The 17183-nt window shown below is 43.2% G+C and overlaps 1 long non-coding RNA gene across 1 annotated transcript in view; it reads left to right on the top strand.

Moving 5' to 3' along the window:
• The window catches only part of LOC134221913 (uncharacterized), a 38320-nt gene that overhangs the window by 15115 nt on the left and 6022 nt on the right, over positions 1 to 17183 (top strand). The window contains exon 2 of the long non-coding RNA XR_009982386.1: positions 10159 to 10874. This is a non-coding gene — a long non-coding RNA (uncharacterized LOC134221913). The remainder of the gene's footprint in view (positions 1 to 10158; positions 10875 to 17183) is intronic.

The raw sequence follows: 17183 nt of genomic DNA, 5'->3' as shown, positions 1-17183 counted from the left end.
AATTCTAGGACGTGGTGATCGACTTATTTGATATTGAAATTAATTGCTATTAAAATCCGATGTACGATTTACGTCGATCAAGTTCTGATGCGTTTGTTCTTAAGCGAGAAATTATGACAAGCTGATTGTGATTACGTAGTTTCTATTTTTGTTAGGGGATACTAAAATTTTCCAAAATATAAACGCCATTTAGTTAACGTACTCATTAGATTGAAACATTTCTGAATTATTTTTTTAAATGATTGGCTAATCAGTAAAACCTTCTTACTAAAACTTCATGACCAATTGAAATTTACTCTGTAAATCTTTTGAATAGGACTTGTCATGGTGATGTCACCACTTAGGACGTGAGGCATGCCTAAATTGTTTTGATCAACAAATCATGTGGCCCAGCTTAAAATATGATTCAGCACTGCTCATTGATATCGATACAAGTTAAATATTTGTTAGCGTTTCATGTTTTTGCCTTTCTCGTATACTAAGTATACGTAAAGGCTATAATTTCACTCCAAAACCAAACTTTTGATAGAAGGCTCGGAGACCCATAGTGTTATATACCAATCGACTCAGCTCGACGAATTGAGGTGATGTCTGTTTGTGTGTATGTATGTATGTGTGTGTGTGTGTATGTGTGTATGTGTACAAAATTTGTAGACACACTTTTTGGAACTTAGCATTACCCGATTTACTCGCAACAAGTTGCATTCGACGGGGAATGCGGTCCCATTGTTTGCTATTGAAAATTGGCCTGATCGGACATTGCATTTCGGAATTATTGAAAAATCATTGTTTTTTCCCAAGGGTCCCCCCTTGGAAAAAAAAATTTCAAAATCGAAAAATTTTTTTTTTCAAAAATGGTGGAAATGCATAGTAATTAATGCAAAAACATGCAAAATGATAGAAAATATGCGATCTATCCCCCTAAAGTGCTTTTTTGACCTTTCCTATGTGATTTTTTCAGTACATTTTACGATGCATGAGAAAGGCATCATCGCCGCTAGGTGGATTAATCTGGGTTTTTTTTTATTGGTTCTAGTTCACCATAAGAACCATAACAACTCTTTTGGACAGCTACAGTTGTATGATTGCTTGTTTAGTAATCATCAATTGATCTGCCATTCCAACACAGTGAAATCCCTGCGAAAGGTGTCCCGTATATGGTCAATTCATTCTGACCGAAACGTTGTCCTTTCGCAGACCTCAAATTGCTTGTTCCTAAGGTGCTTCCTGGATATGCTGTTGTAGAGTTTAGTTGAAGCAACTTGTACAGCTGGTGGAGATGATCATTCCATCTGGGACAACGATGTGATAGATCTTCAATAGACGTTTCGGATATGGGGAGGAATGGCACAACTTTGTACGAGTCATTTTTGCCTTTTTTGTACAAATAAATTCCACTAAAAAAATAGAAGCCATGGAGACCCGTAGTGTTATACAGTCGCCTCTTCACTTCTCGATATTGAAGAGATTATCGAGACAGGGAGAGATCGAGGAATGTAATGAAAATTTAAATGAGTACTAGATCTAGAGAAACTAGTTGCTATGAAAAACGACGACAAAATAAATGACATATCTCGTTCTTGAAGTATTTATAATAGCCTATGGGGCCCTCCTTAGCCGTGCGGTAAGACGCGCGGTTACAAAGCAAGACCATGCTGAGGGTGGCTAGGTTCGATTCCCGGTGCCGGTCTAGGCAATTTTCGGATTGGAAATTGTCTCGACTTCCCTGGCCATAAAAGTATCATCGTACTAGCCTCATACGAATGTAAAAATGGTAATCTGGTTTAGAAACCTCGCAGTTAATAACTGTGGAAGTGCTTAATGTACACTGAGCTGCGAGGCGGCTTTGTCACAGTGGGGGGATGTAATGCCAAGAAGAAGAAGAAGATAATAGCCTAAAAATTTAAATATTTCATAGGGAGAGAGAATCCTGAACAAAATATGACCAGAACACATCGATTTAGAGAGATATCGAGATAGGGAGGTTATCGAGATGCAGAAAGCCCAAATGTATGTAGATTGAAGGGACCGAGAAAACCGAACGAAATAGGGAGAGATATCGAGATGTAGAAAGTCAACTGTATACCAATCGACTGAGATCGACGATCTGAGAAAATGTCTCTCTGCCCGAGCAGGAGCGTCGACCTCGATAACAGAAATTGGTATGAACTAGCCTTGCATAAGAGGTAAAATACCAAAAATTAATATGCAAAATACTTTAGGCATAACATGCTTAGGTATTTCAATACCAATCGCATCACAAATTATTATTCGTTTGGTATTGAAATACCTAAGCATGTTATGCCTCAAGTATTGTGCATAATAATTTTTGGCATTATTTTTTTTTTGTATTTTACCTTTTGTATGCAAGGCTAGTTTATAACAGAGTATCGTATCAATAACAGAATGAGATATTATTGAGGTAATTTCTCCTGCTCGGGTGTCCATGTGTATTCGATAGTTGGCAGATCCTACGATCTGCCGTTGCGCTTAAAAGTTATGCAGACAATGATGTATCGAATCATATAAGATTGGTATCTAGGCTAAATGCTAGAAAAGAAAGACAGTAGCACTCCACGGTGAATTTAGTTAGTTCTTATTTTAATAATATAAGCAGTACTTGTGGGCTTAATTTGATATACCTAATAAAAACATTTTATGAATATTGGTAAACTTTTTTTTTTGTAAAATAAGTTAATTTATTTTTCGTTGAATATTAAAACCCTTTTTGTGTATTAAATTTACAAAATTACTTAAAAATCTGATATAATAAGCGTCAATAAGTGGAATCTGATAACACACCCACGCAAAACCAGCCCGTCAGCAGATAAAAGAAGCATGCCTCTATCTATCCAATGTTGCTGGTTTGCGTGGGTGTGTTATCAGATTCTACAAATTGACGTTTGAATCTTTATTGGGGGTCCAGTGCCAATTCGAATAGCCACGACTATATTACCAATATGTACTTTGTTCAATTTCCGACATATTTTATACGATTCGATATAGCTTTTTTTCTCTTTATACTCTAATGCGCTTGCACACCGAATGGCTTACGGTCTACTATTTTTAACGTCGACGTTTTATGTCTGTAAAGGGCTACATAAGAAATTATGTTTTCTGAATTCAGAACAATTTGCGTATTGCGAGTCTTTAGTTTACTTCATTCACGGTAAATGTAATTGTCACACTTTAAAAGTGTTCTAAGGTTGACAAAATGGAAAACACTCATAAGATCGGTAGTCCTCTTCGACCATGAAACATGGACCATGCTCGAGAAGGACTTGCAAGCACTCTGACTATTCGTGAGACAGGTCCAAATTATGTCCAAAATGCAGGCCTAAGTTTGTTGGTTTATGCTCATCGGGTATACTGACCAACCCACCTTCAACTTGGCCTTATCCAGCAACTTCTTGACATCACCCAAGGGTACTTGGAATGTAGCAACCTGCATTTCCGCTCGACCCTTCTTTAACCGGTTCGCGGTATCCTGGATTTCGACGCAACCCTGATCTCTCAGTGCAGCCACCAGGTCTCCGGCTTCAGTTATTTCATCCAGACCGCGACACTTGACTACTTCTACTGGGCATAGGGTCCTCACATGCACTCCATGACCCAGCACGTCTTTTGTCAACTCTTCGGCGCAGTACCATTTCAGGACGAGAATCATCTCACCCTTATGCGTTCTGCGAATACAGTTGACATCTTCACCCATGCCAGCGAGTTCTTTATCGCTTCTCATTGCCTTCAATAAATCGTGGAACGTGGGACGTCATATTGTCAGTTTCAGTATTAAACTAAGCCAGGGACAGGCGATACAGTCACAAGGAGAGCAGAGGCCAGAAAATGGACAACGGTGGGAAGTACAGCAAGGACCTTAAGAAGTCCGTACTGACCCTCTGCAACATGAATGTAGAGACAAAGCAGGAGTGGAAGTCCGACGGGAGCCAGTTCCTTCTTCTACGAGGCCTACTGAAGTTCACCGGGAGGAATGCCTGTCCTGGAGGGAAGTTGAACCCAAAAAAGGCTAAGAAGGAGCGAAAAGCGGCAGGCCAAAAAGGGGAGTGACTGTAGAGGAAAGGGCACACCTTTCAACGGTCATGGCAAGAAGGACAGAGGCGAAGCAATTATCGTCAAGGCTCATGGTAAGAGCTATGATGACGTTATGAAGCCTTTGCGGAGTGATAAAAAGCTCACTGGCCTAGGGGATGATGTTAACTGCATCCGTAGAATGCAAAAGGGCGAGATGATCCTCTTCCTGAAGCGGGATGCTGCGCGGAAGAGTTCCGCGTGTAAAAAGTTGTCAGAAGTGGTGCTGGGTGATACGGTTCAGGTGAGAGCCCTATGCCCAGTAGAGGTAATCCAATGCCGAGGCCTGGACGAAATTACCGAAGCCGGTGAGCTGGTAGCTGCACTGAGAGATCAGTGTGGCGTTGAAATCCAGGATACCGCGATTCGGTTGCGGAAAGGTTTTGCTTGAACGCACGTTGCCTCATTCCAGGTACCTGTGGCTGACGCCAAGAAGGTCCTGATCGGAGTCGGCTTTGTCGGAGGTGTGAAGCTGAAGGTCACAAGGCTCACGCCTGCCAGACCGCACCGAGGTGTTTGATCTGTGGTCCTGGTACAGACAACAAACACCCATCCGGTGGGCAGGCCTGTCCGGCCTCCATACGAGATCGATCATGCAAGTAGCTCAGCTAAATCTCAACCACTGCGAAGCAGCGCAAGCGCTGCTACAACAGTCGGAACACGAAAATAAGATTGATGTTGCCTTGCTGTCCTACCCTACTAAACACATAGCAGTAGAGTTGCGGATAAGTCCAGAATAGTAACGGGAGGTACCCCATTCATGAGATAGTGTCATCTCCTGATGATGAAGGTTTTGTTATATCTGCTACTGTCTTCCTAGAGTGAGCAAAGAGCAGTATAATAGGATGCTAGATAATCTTGTAGCGACACTTTTTTTTTTCTTCCTAAGCAATGGAGGGGGAATCTGCTCAACAGACATCCTGGGTTGTCCAGGAAGTGCGGGGTTAGGGACCACCTCCAACAGCAAACGAGGGAGGCAGGACTACATCCTCGACCCGCTAAACCGTTTCCATTGCCGCCAAGCCCATAGTCCTTTCGATACAACCAGAAAGTAATGCTTCAAAGGGGGGGCAGTGCACAACGCACCCTCGAGGTTAGCTGCGTGTCCTTGCAGCACCGAACATCGTGACTCGCTTTTTAGAAGAACACCATGGTATCGTGCCAGCGCATTGCCGGCTTTCCAGGTGGCCTTACCACGCCCTATGTCCTCGGAAGGGCGGAATGTTCTCGTGTTCCGCCGTTTCCTCTAAACCTGTGCACACCAAACACTAGGGCGAGACTGAGCAAGTCAGCTGCGTTACCTGCACTGTGATTTTGCAGCACGCTTAAACGCCGGGCACATCGAACCCCCCATGGGGTGCTTGCTGTTCACAGCTGGGAGGGTTCGTGCAGCATTGTGCCTTATATCCCTCCAATCCGCAGCGTCGGCAGAGATTGCTTCTGTCAGGGCCTTTGCAGTCCCATTGCTTGTGCCCCGGTTCCAGGCACTTGAAGCAAACTTCGGGTTGCTCGTATATGCCCACAGGGCATACCGACCATCCCACCTTGACGCTGCGTCCGCTGCAAATAGCCGAACCAATGCTACCTGCGTCCATGCCGGATCTTTCCGTAGCCGAACGGCTGCGGTGGGCGTCTCCACTTCACACTGTCGCCGCAGTGCCGTGACGAGCTCTTCGACTTCGGTAATCTCGTCCAGGTCTTTAACCCTTAGATTCACCTCCGTCGTGAGTGCCCTCACCTTGACCGTCTCGCCTACCCAGTAAACCACAGATCGTATATGAAAGTATATATTTGATCGCATATATTGCAGTTTTCTATCGCACTCGTAAATGATTACTTATAAAAACAGCCCAAATATGATTACTATCGTATGTAATACTTGCATATGGAATATTTACGATTATGTTTTAAAAAATCGTAAAATGATATAAACAATATCCGGTTAATCTAGTTGAATCGCAAATATCATATCCACGTACGTGTTGTCATAAAAATCGTATACGGTTGTGCGTTGAACGTAAATAGTTTTTACACCTGCGCGTATCTAAGCGATAACATAAATTTCATTTCTACTTACTTCAGTCTATCCGATGCGATTTAATTCCATTGCATAAATGCTGTTCTGTTATCTAATTCCGTTTTATAAATCCTGCCGATTTGTGCTCCGTTCCACTGCCAAACATTGACAAAAACTAAACTTCCAACAAATGAAAATAACTCAGTACTAGTGGTAAACATGGCGAACTGTTGATGTTGACATTTCATCATCGTTTGTATGTGGGCAGAATCGCTTGGAATGCTGCGTAATCGTTTTATGTATGAACATTATCGGAACAATTACAAACAGTTTCCATATAAGACTCAAGCTACATTTGTACGTACAACAACATAGTACTTGAATCGTATAAATGTGATAGACATCGTATACTGTAATATCGTGGTCAACACTAGAGTTCAATCCAGATTATGATTGTCAAAAAATTGCTGCTTTTCAACAGTTGCTGTTTAGCACATCGGTAGAGCATTAGCCTTTAGGTCCAAAGGTCAAATGTTCGAAACATGGTTGTTTACTTTTTTTGTGTGTTTACTAGATCGTAATAATGCTTACGAAAACTCAAGAAAGTCGTTGTATAGTACGTATATGGCCTCCACTTTAGTAGGTATATAGCGATTCAGTGCATTATATACAAGTTTGCTTGCTTGTATACGACAACTTATAGCAAAAGCTATACGTATCAAATGTTAGCTGGGTAGGACTTCCTCCGCCAACTTCTTGTAGGCGGCGCCCTTTTGCGAGACGCCCCGCTTCAGCTCGAGGATCATCTCGCCCATCCGGGTACGTCTTATTCGACGTACGTCGGCGCCGAGTTCACCGAGCTTGACGTCACTTCTCATCGCCTTCAAGACGTCCGAGTACTTAGCCTCGTCCGTTTTGATGACTAGGGCATCATTCATTCGCCTGGGCCTTCTTTTCGGCCCTTAACGTCTTCGGTTTCCTCTTGTTCTTGACCAGGGTCCAGGAGGCGTCATCCCCCTCTATTTCCCTGGTTTGGTGCGGCTGAGAGCTCTCAGCCTGCCGTAACCCCTTACCACCGTCTTTCCTGGGTGGACGGACCTTTCCAGGTCCTTCTTCCCCCGGTTTTGGAGGTACCTGGCCGGGGTTCAGCTTCCCAGCCCCACTACCCTTGTTCGGGGTAGTAACCCTCCGCGTTTTGGAGCGGCCCCCAGGGAGCTCATCCCCTGGAGACTGTCTCCTCCGTTTTTGTGTCTGCTCCGTTGGAGCAGTCACCCCCGACCCCCGAGAGCAGGCACCACCATCTTCGCTGGCACGCCCTCGGTCGATTCGACCTCGCCCGAGTCCGCGAATCCTTGGGCCTTAGTCTGGGTAGACCTCGACTCCACGGATTTCACGGGTTTACACTTGGCCCTCCCGACCGCCCTCTTCAGCTTGGCGTCCAGCATCAACTTTCGAAGTTTCAGCAAGCTCCTCTTGAGTTCCTTACTGATATTATGCTTCGATGACGCAAAGTCGATGATGGCGTCCAGCTGTTCCGTCGCCACCTCGAAGGCCGAAAGCCCATCGCGTTTGCGGTTCATCGCCTTCACAAGCCATGGGCCGTCTATAACCTCTACCGGCGGAGTCTGGGAGATGGTTAAGTGACCCACGCTGGTGCTGCTCACTGAGCTGCCGACTATTGCCTCTGGCCTCCTAGGCGGAGACCTGAACAACCCACCTCTGTCGCCTACACTACTACCACTAATTGAAGAATTGACTTGGTTTTCCATTTTGGTCCCACGAGTTGCTCGGGAAAAGAGGTCCACCACGCCAGAGCCCAGCATGACGCGGTAAGGGACAATTACTGTGGAGGGTGCGCAGGTACCCCACAGGCTCCGTTAAAGGCCTAGCTCATTATTTCACCCCCTGGCTATGCATCCCCTCGGCACGGGTCGCTTAACGCCTTGGGATTAGGGGTTAGGGATTATGGTCCCGTTGGTCGCACCCACTCTTTCTAGCTGATGTCAGAAGGACAACAGTGCCCAGGCTGCACTACCAGCTAAGTACGCAACCCTTAGCTGGCGGTCAATTGTCATCGGAAGACCCGTGGAAGCGTGAGATTGGAACTTGTGAGGACCAGAGCTGTGTAGGTCGCTCCTTCCCAGATGTCAACTCACCATTTCGCAGCCCGACACTAACTGGTCTTAAACCATTAGTTGTATCAGGTGACATCAATGCGTGGGCAGTGGATTGGTCCTCTCGGTTCACTAACGCTAGAGGTCATATCCTGCTAGAGTCTCGCCGGGTGCTCCAAACAGCGAGCAGAGCTCTGAAAGTTACGAAATCAAATGTAGTAAGAGAGCCTACTTTGAAGAGCTGTGTAGGATGAGCAATAATACTCCATGGGGGGATGCATACAGGATAGTGATGGCTAGGACCAACAGCAGATCTCCTGAAAAATACCCGGAGATGTTAAACAGGATCGTTGATGGTTTGTGTTCGAAGCATGACTCATCGGTTTGGCCCCCACACCGTACGAGTCAGTGAACGTGACGTTGTACCGCTAGTGACGAACGACGCCGTTGCAAGAAAACTTAAGCTAAATAAGCCACCAGGTCCGGATTGTATTCCTATCCTGGTCCTTAAGCACGCGATTCTTGCCACTTCAGATATGTTCAGGAGCTGCCTCCAACGATTTGGGAAGTTTCCTTCGTCCAGGCAACGGTAGAAGTTGGTGCTATTGCCTAAGCCTAGGAAATCCCTGGGAGAGCCTTCGGCATACAGACCAATTCGCCTACTCGACACAACTGGTAAGTTGTTAGAGAGGGCGATCCTGAATAGATTGACGGGCTATAAGGAGTGTGCTGGTGGCTTATCAAGCAACCGGTATGGGTTCCACAAAGGCCGTTCTACCATCGAAGCAATTCGGTCGGTAACGGAAACGGCTAAGATAGCGCGTAGTTTAAATAGGAGAGGTATTAGGTACTGTGCGTTCATTACACTAGATGTAAAGAACAACTTTTTTTGGAAAAAATGTTTTAATTTTGATACACACAGTTAAGTTTGCCATTTTAGGGTGTTTTTATGAGATATGACGAAAAAATATTTGGCTGCCGGTGGGACTTGAACCCACACTATTCCATTAAGTACACTGACGTATTACCAATTATACAACAGCTGCATGACAGATTTTTACGCCGGTGTAAAAACAGAAGGCTTTGCGGATGATGTAATGCTATAGGTCACAGGCGACACTCTCGACGAAGTTGAATTGAAAGCTGCATACGCGATTGGCAGAGTCGAAGAATGGCTCAACTCAATGAGGTTGGCGTTAGCACATCACAAGACTGAGGTAGTTGAGGTTTAGAATTTGGCAGATTCCCCGAGTACAACGAACAAATGGGCACAATATTTTTTTTCCTATTTATCAATTTTCTCAAATACTTCGCGGCTCACAGGAAAGGGCCGTATGCGGCCCGCGTATCATTGATTTAAAATAATTATTTAAATAGGAACTTGACTTAACACTATTCAAAATTTGTGTATTTATAAGAGTTTATTTTTGTTACAGATATAGTACGCAATTATCCTGATTCCTATTACCAATGATTAAAACAAACAATTCAAGGTAACCAAAGATCAAAATATCCGCAGTATCAACAATGTTGTCATACCCAGTGGAATTAATGCGTGATCTGTTATTATACAAAACAGACATGGAAAGTATATTCGGCATCTCTTTGATTGAGCGGAATTAGCAAGATAAGCAAGAGTGGTATTTACGCAATGGTGGAAAATAACGATTCCACGGATAAGGTGAATGTTTCCTAGCAACTGGAACAAACAACTTTGCTGTGTGTAGATAGGTATCGAGATCAATTTATGAATTCCAGTGCGTCATATGGCGATAAAGGTGACGAAGACATGATGGGTACTAATAACGGAACTGCAGCTTCGCGTACCTGTGTATCGCTTTTTTTATTTGGTATTGAGTTCCTCGTAATGTGCGATGTGGGCTTGTTTACATTTCACACTGACCACCAAGGTGTTAACACGTTTTCTTATTTTCTTTGTAGATCTTCAACGAATACACTGTCAGCGAAAGGGCGCGTGATCGGGCCTTCCCTTGCTTGAACCAAATCATATCGAAAGGGACAAATTCTGAAGGCAGAACAATCGATCGACCAACAGGATTATCTGATCTTACAGCATCCGGGGTTCGAGTGCTTTGGTTACACTTTGCACTTTCGTTACACGCTACGTGTTTGTTGGTATACATACGATCAACCTAAGGAACTAGTGAGGCGCGCGATAAGGCCCGAGAGGGCAAAGGTGTGCGCGAGTGAGTGTGTGTGTGTGTGTGGGAAGGGGGCGCGGACGTGCGGACTATTATTGTTCGACCTACGAGGCGAACTCTATATAAGTTGTGGAGGCCTCCGACGTACACTCAAGTTGGACAAAGCAGTCGCGCTCAAGCGATTGGACAGATCAGATCGTCTTGTTAGTGACTTCGCCGCCTAGATAGTGTGTAAGTGCAGTTGAGTGAGGCGCAGCAGCAGCAGCAGTGAATAAAAATAGTTACATTATTTGCCTACACTCGTTAGGAAACGGTTGTGTAGATGAACTATAAACACTTAGTGAATTGTGCCAGACAGTTTTAAGTTACTCGATTTGTTTTCATTTGACTTGGTCCCATCTCTGGTGAATATTTTCTTGAGCGGAACGAGAAAAACAACTTTTTAAAAAGGGGCGCAAAACAATTTTTCTTCTTGTGGCTTAGGCCGTTGTATGGGTAAGTATTCTATTGTGAATATCTAATTGCGTTGAACAATATCCTATGGCATAAGCAATCATAGTCATCAGAATGAATAGCAAACCTTAAGGAAGGTGTATTCAACTTTCAATTTATACAACTGTACCTACTTGTTGCTTTTTGTAGCATTTACCTGGCTTTATTATGTTCCCTTAGATGAATCAAGAAACAAATACGTTCGAAATAGGTACTTTAATTTGATCCTCCCGATGATTTAGCACAATGTAGGAAACGATCAATTTACTATTTTTCTTTTTCACGTGACGCATTATTACTCAAAACTGTGCGTGAGTCATTCTATTCGAGTGCGATGGCGCTTTGGCTCCAGCGGCAATAGTGGAGTTTTAGGCAATGACGTAACCAAGGGTGATTAATTCCCTCGCTCGTTTGAGCATCTGTTTATCGTTGTGATGAAAAGCCGTTTACGTCACGACATGTAGATAAAACCTGACCGCCTTTGGAATGGCAGGTCTGTTTTTATTCTCCTGAATTATGGCAGTTGATGGGGAAGCTCCAGATGTTGTATTAATAAACAAGTCTGCTAGTGCTGTACGTAGGTATCTCCCCTTCTTGCACTTCATTTGATTGAAAATAACATACGTCGGATAGTAACGGAGATCGAAAGTAGAAAGCTGAGTTGAGTGGTTCGCTATTTATTTTTCTAAACACATGTCAACTACCTTTGAAATTTGAGTGCAAACAAATTAAATTTGATTGACATATATGATTAAATAAATAGCCAGTAGTAGGATTCTATGCAGTACATTGTAACTTTTGGTTCAAATTGCCTTTGTTGGAATTCGAAAATATTTAAAAAATTATAGGTAATTGATTGTGAATGTATATTTGTTATATATCTCTAAAATTTAGTTATCAATATTAGGAACTTGTTGCTCAAAAAATAGTTGTCGGAAATCGAGGGCACGGCAGGAAACAAAAGCAAATGTTCAACAACTCAATAATAGTGGCTCCTTCAGTCAGTGGCGCGATTGAAAGCAAATTGTTCAGCTGATAACGAGACGACGACGCTAGAGTAGATATGTGTAGCATTCACGTGGCACACGAACCCAAGCCAGTTTAGCTAGTGCAAAGAGCGTAAAATCATCATTCGTAGGGGAATCGGCTCTTGTGTTGAAGCTCGTGTATCCATTCTAGTTAAAAACAGAGGATTGGAGGACAGTTTTGTTTTGTTTTTGCATTTTCCAGCAGTGAGCATGCATGATGATAGGAAATAGTTCGAATCAACTATTTGCGAAGTCATATTGTGAGACGAATAATGGGGCAAAAACCCTCTTCATGAACTGTTTGTGATTTATCACGCGGCAAGCCATATACTGATCACGTGACTAATAACTTCTAAGCGTAGTCGCTTTGTCAGTACTAAGGCACTTAGGCTATAAACACGACTATCTATAGATTTTTGTGATCGCTGCTTGCTGGCTTCAATAAGGTGACAGTCAAGGTTATGACCACCTAAATGTAATGCTATTTTTCATCGATTGAATTTGGTTTAATAAAAAAAAAAACATATTGGGCTGCATAGCAACTTCAACCGGAATTTATCAAGGCCAATCCATTTCAGAGTGAATTCACATACACTGGTGAGAATAGCCTTTTCCATAGAAAATGGTCATATTTGCGAAACAGATCTTCGTTTCATAGTTAATTATTGCTAGTTGAGAATGAAAAATTGAAAATGTCAGGTTGAATTAAAGATCTTAGTAAAATTTCAGCTTAATCAAATAACTATGAATTAAATTTTCGATCCCCAAACTATTATGAAAATATTTGAAAATTCAACTAGCCTATATTCGGTAGAATTTAAATCGAAATAATACTATGAGGTGAATGACTGCAACCATAGTAGTTAATACCTCTATAAAAACATGAAGGAGAGAAGATAAATAATACTATGGTGTCAATGTTGAATTTATTTCCAAAGGACTAGTAGGTATTTAATTTTATCATGAATAAATATGGCGATTTATCTGTGACATCAAATTCATTTGTGACATGACAAACAATTGAATCTATTCTATCTGATGTTATATAATTTATGAGCAGCGCCTTATGACGCAGCGAATGATTTATTTGATCGAATGAGGTTTGTTATTACCTGTTTATGACATTATGATTGTTATGATTTTTTGGGACAAGTGCTGGGTAGTTTGACGGCGTCAATGACCCAGCCAAGGTTATCAATTACATGGCAGCTGCTGAGAAAATTGATTAAGGTTATTCTTTTCGTGTCGCAAGTCAGTCCTATATGCATATGTCCGCGAATCGCAAGTCAGTCCTATATGCATTTTATTCATTTTTGATTTAGAACCGTGATTTACTTTCTGTTTGTTCTAAAAAAATGAAAATCCGTTCTAAGTCAAAGAAAATGTAGCATACGATAAATTACAATAAGACATTTTAATTTATTCCACTGCTTCTCTAGGAACAACAATGGTTGATGACATCGAGTTTAAAAACGATTTTGTTATTAGCATTTTTAAAGTTTTTCTTATGTCGTCATAAGACGAGTTTTTTTAGTACTATAATCAAGCATACATGGGACTGTTATGAATTCATTAGCAGTATTCCTATTAATACCACTATGCTGCGTTGCAGCCTATACAGATACATCTTTCGATCTCAACAGTAAGTCCATCTTCAGCGTCTCGTACTCGACTCCACTTGTTGAGGCCGAAATACGTATCTGTAAAGATTACAACATGGTGAAATGAAATGTAGATTTACTGTTGTGGCAAATTTCTTCAGTATGAATTTCTGTCGTTTTTGACGAGCGGCAAAATAACTTTCAGAAAAGAAGCTTTCTTTTCTTCAGATATTCCTTTGGGGCAGCCTGTCGTGTCTTGCTAAAGCAATCCGTCACTTTAAATCTGTTTAATATTTTTTCGTAAATGCACAGAATTCTGCTTTTGGACATCTTCTATATACATATAGAATCGGAAACTTCTGAACCGATCGGGTTAAAACTTGTATACAGAGATTTTTGGGGCAGGGGAAGACAAGCCTTCCCGATTCCAATTTCTCTCGGTTAAACTGTCAATCGTTAACCTCGCACTCTAGATTGATTCTAGTTCGAGCTTGATAGCTTTCTTGGGTCACTAACTCACTCACTTATGTATCCTGAGCCAACGTAAAAGATCTCTATCCTGGGCTCGACTGCTCGCTTTAGTCTTGATCTGGGCCCAGGTCAGATTCCTGTCGACTTTCTTTATTTCTCTATTCAGGCTAGGTTGGCACGAAATCACTGGGTCTGCCTCTGTAGCGATGTCCTGCCGGATTCGCGACCAGCGCTTGATTTCAGATTTCGTCTCCCTCTTTCGTAATGGGTGGCTGACCTCCATTTATCGGTCTCTGATGGCATAGTCCAGCGGTTCTCAACCTTTTTCTTGAGAGGTACCCCTTCAAACTTAGGCTTTCATTGAGAAACCTATTTTATTTTCTCTGTAAATTAAAATAAGCCTATTACAATGGATATATTAAAAGCAAACCACAAAACTAACATGATATATGACACCCTAGAAAAATTGTCTGAAGTTGTCGTTATTCCGTGAAACTGTCTGATTCAAATTAATTTCTTACATCAAGCTTTCCACAAGACTTTCCAAGCCTCCTGAGTAGGATTACGACTTACGAGCCTCTGATAAGGAGCTTCCAAGTCTCTAGAAGGGAGGCTTCCAAGCGTCTTGAGAAGATTTTAAGCATCTTGAAAGAAGCCCTCTTGAAAAAATTCCGAGCCTCTTGAAGGGATGTTTCCGACCCTCTTGAAAGGAGGCTTCCGACCCTCTTGAAAGGAGGCTTCCGAGCCTTTTGATAGGAGGCTTCCGAGCCTCTTGAAAGGAGGCTTCCGTGGCTCTTGAAAGGAGGCTTCCGTGCCTCTTGAAAGGAGGCTTCCGTGCCTCTTGAAAGGAGGCTTCCGAGCCTCTTGAAAGGAGGCCTCCGAGCCTCTTGAAAGGAGGCCTCCGAGCCTCTTGAAAGGAGGCTTCCGAGCCTCTTGAAAGGAGGCTTCCGAGCCTCTTGAAAGGAGGCTTCCGAGCCTCTTGAAAGGAGGCTTCCGAGCCTCTAGAAAGGAGGCTTCCGAGCCTCTAGAAAGGAGGCTTCCAGGCCTCTTGAAAGGAGGCTTCCTGAGCCTCTTGAAAGGAGGCTTCTGAGCCTCTTGAAAGGAGGCTTCCTGAGCCTCTTGAAAGGAGGCTTCCTGAGCCTCTTGAAAGGAGGCTTCTGAGCCTTTTGAAAGAAGGCTTCTGAGCCTCTTGAAAGGAGGCTTCTGAGCCTCTTGAAAGGAGGCTTCTGAGCCTTGAAAGGAGGCTTCCTGAGCCTCTTGAAAGGAGGCTTCCAGGCCTCTTGAAAGGAGGCTTGAGCCTCTTGAAAGGAGGCTTCCGGAGCCTCTTGAAAGGAGGCTTGAGCCTCTTGAAAGGAGGCTTCCGAGCCTCTTGAAAGGAGGCTTCCGAGCCTCTTGAAAGGAGGCTTCCGAGCCTCTTGAAAGGAGGCTTCCGAGCCTCTTGAAAGGAGGCTTCCGAGCCTCTTGAAAGGAGAATTCCGAGCCTCTTGAAAGGAGGCTTCCGAGCCTCTTGAAAGGAGAATTCCGAGCCTCTTGAAAGGAGGCTTCCGAGCCTCTTGAAGGAGGCTTCCGAGCCTCTTGAAAGGAGGCTTCCGAGCCTCTTGAAAGGAGGCTTCCGAGCATCTTTAAAGAAGGCTTCTGAGCACTTGAAGGCTTCTAAGCCTCTTGAAAAATTCCTAGCCTCTTGAAAAGAAGCTTCCGACCCCCTTAAAAGGAGGCTTCGGAACTTTGTGAAAGCAGGCCACTGAGCCTTTTGAAAAAAAAAAAAACACTTCCGAGTGTCTTGAAAAGAGGTTTCCGAGCTTTTTGAAACTAGGCTTCCGAGCCTTTTTAAAAAAGAGGCTTCCAAGCCCCTTGGAAGATGTTTTCCGAAGAATTCTTGAAACGAGGTATCCGAGCATCTTGAGCGAAGACTTTCAAGCGTCTTGAAAGCAGGCTTTCGAGCCTCTTGAGACAAGGCTTCCGAGCAGGAGCTTTCCAAGCCTACGGAGGCGTCCGAGCTTCTTTAAAGGAGGTTTACGAGTCGTAAGGAGACTTTTGAAAGGAGGCTTCCAAACTTCTTACAGTGAAGCTTTTCGGAAAAAGGCCTTCATGTCTCTCATCTGGAGGCTTCTGAACCTTTAGATTCTTGATTTTAGCTCGGAAGCATATTATTCAATATTTTGTCTGGATCAGGTAGATTTTATTGAAGCTTTTTTTAAATTTGTTAATTCGACGTTTTGCCCCAATGATCTTTTGTCCCACAGCCCTTCATACATAGCTCTGCTTGGGGTGGACAGGATTCAAAAGTCTTCGATTTTTTGATCGCCATGCATATTATGTACAATAGAAAGTTTTGAAATTAGAAATTTTAAAATTTTATCAATAAGTTTTTGTTGGAATTGTAATACATCCGCCATTACGCATTTTTGTTCGAGGTACCCCCTGGAGCCAGCAAAGGTACCCCCAGGGGTACATGTACCCCAGGTTGAGAACCGCTGGCATAGTCGATGGAGCTCAGCATTCGAGATCAAGTTGGGGGGTCATTATAAAACGTAGACATCGGTTAATGAATACTTGGAGTTTCTGCGCGATCTCTGCTGATACACACCAAGTCTCAATAGCGTATGACAACACATATTGCGAGTTTAATATTTGGAATTTGATGCGTTAACTGTTCCATATGTTCCGTAAACTCGCAAATGCAGTTCTACCCTTTTAAATCCGTGTTCTTTTGCCAATCTTGGCTCCGCATTACGACGCTCACTGGCTGACAAGAAATTGGAAGTTTTCGAGCTTTTCCACTATGATCTCGTTGATTACGATGAGCAACATTAGCGGAGATGGAATACATCCTTGCCTTACTCCAGCAACTACCCGAATAAGGTCAGACAAAGCTCCGTTGTGCAAAACTCTGCACGTAAAAGCTTCGTGCTGCGTTTTGGATGACGCCGATGATTTTGTTCGAAACTCTCGTGTGTGTAAGGGCGCCCTCAAATTTTCGTGGTTCAGATGATCGAAAGCTTTTTCGTAGTTAATGAATATCAAATAAAGGGACTCTTCGAATTTGTTGGCTTGCTACAAGATAAAACAGAGCGGTACAATAATACTGTCCACGTATGATCTTCCGTATGGAATCCTGCCTGGTGCCGGCGAAGAGTCGTGTCAGATCCACTTTATTTTGGGACCTTCACTTCACAAGACACCCTGCTTCCAGTCGGCTGGAAAAGTCGTGC

This window comes from Armigeres subalbatus, chromosome 3 (assembly GCF_024139115.2).
Source record: "Armigeres subalbatus isolate Guangzhou_Male chromosome 3, GZ_Asu_2, whole genome shotgun sequence".
In the NCBI taxonomy this organism is placed as follows: Eukaryota; Metazoa; Arthropoda; class Insecta; order Diptera; family Culicidae; genus Armigeres; species Armigeres subalbatus.
The sequence above is the reverse complement of the archived record's forward strand: the minus strand, read 5'-3'. Positions and strand labels throughout refer to the sequence as shown.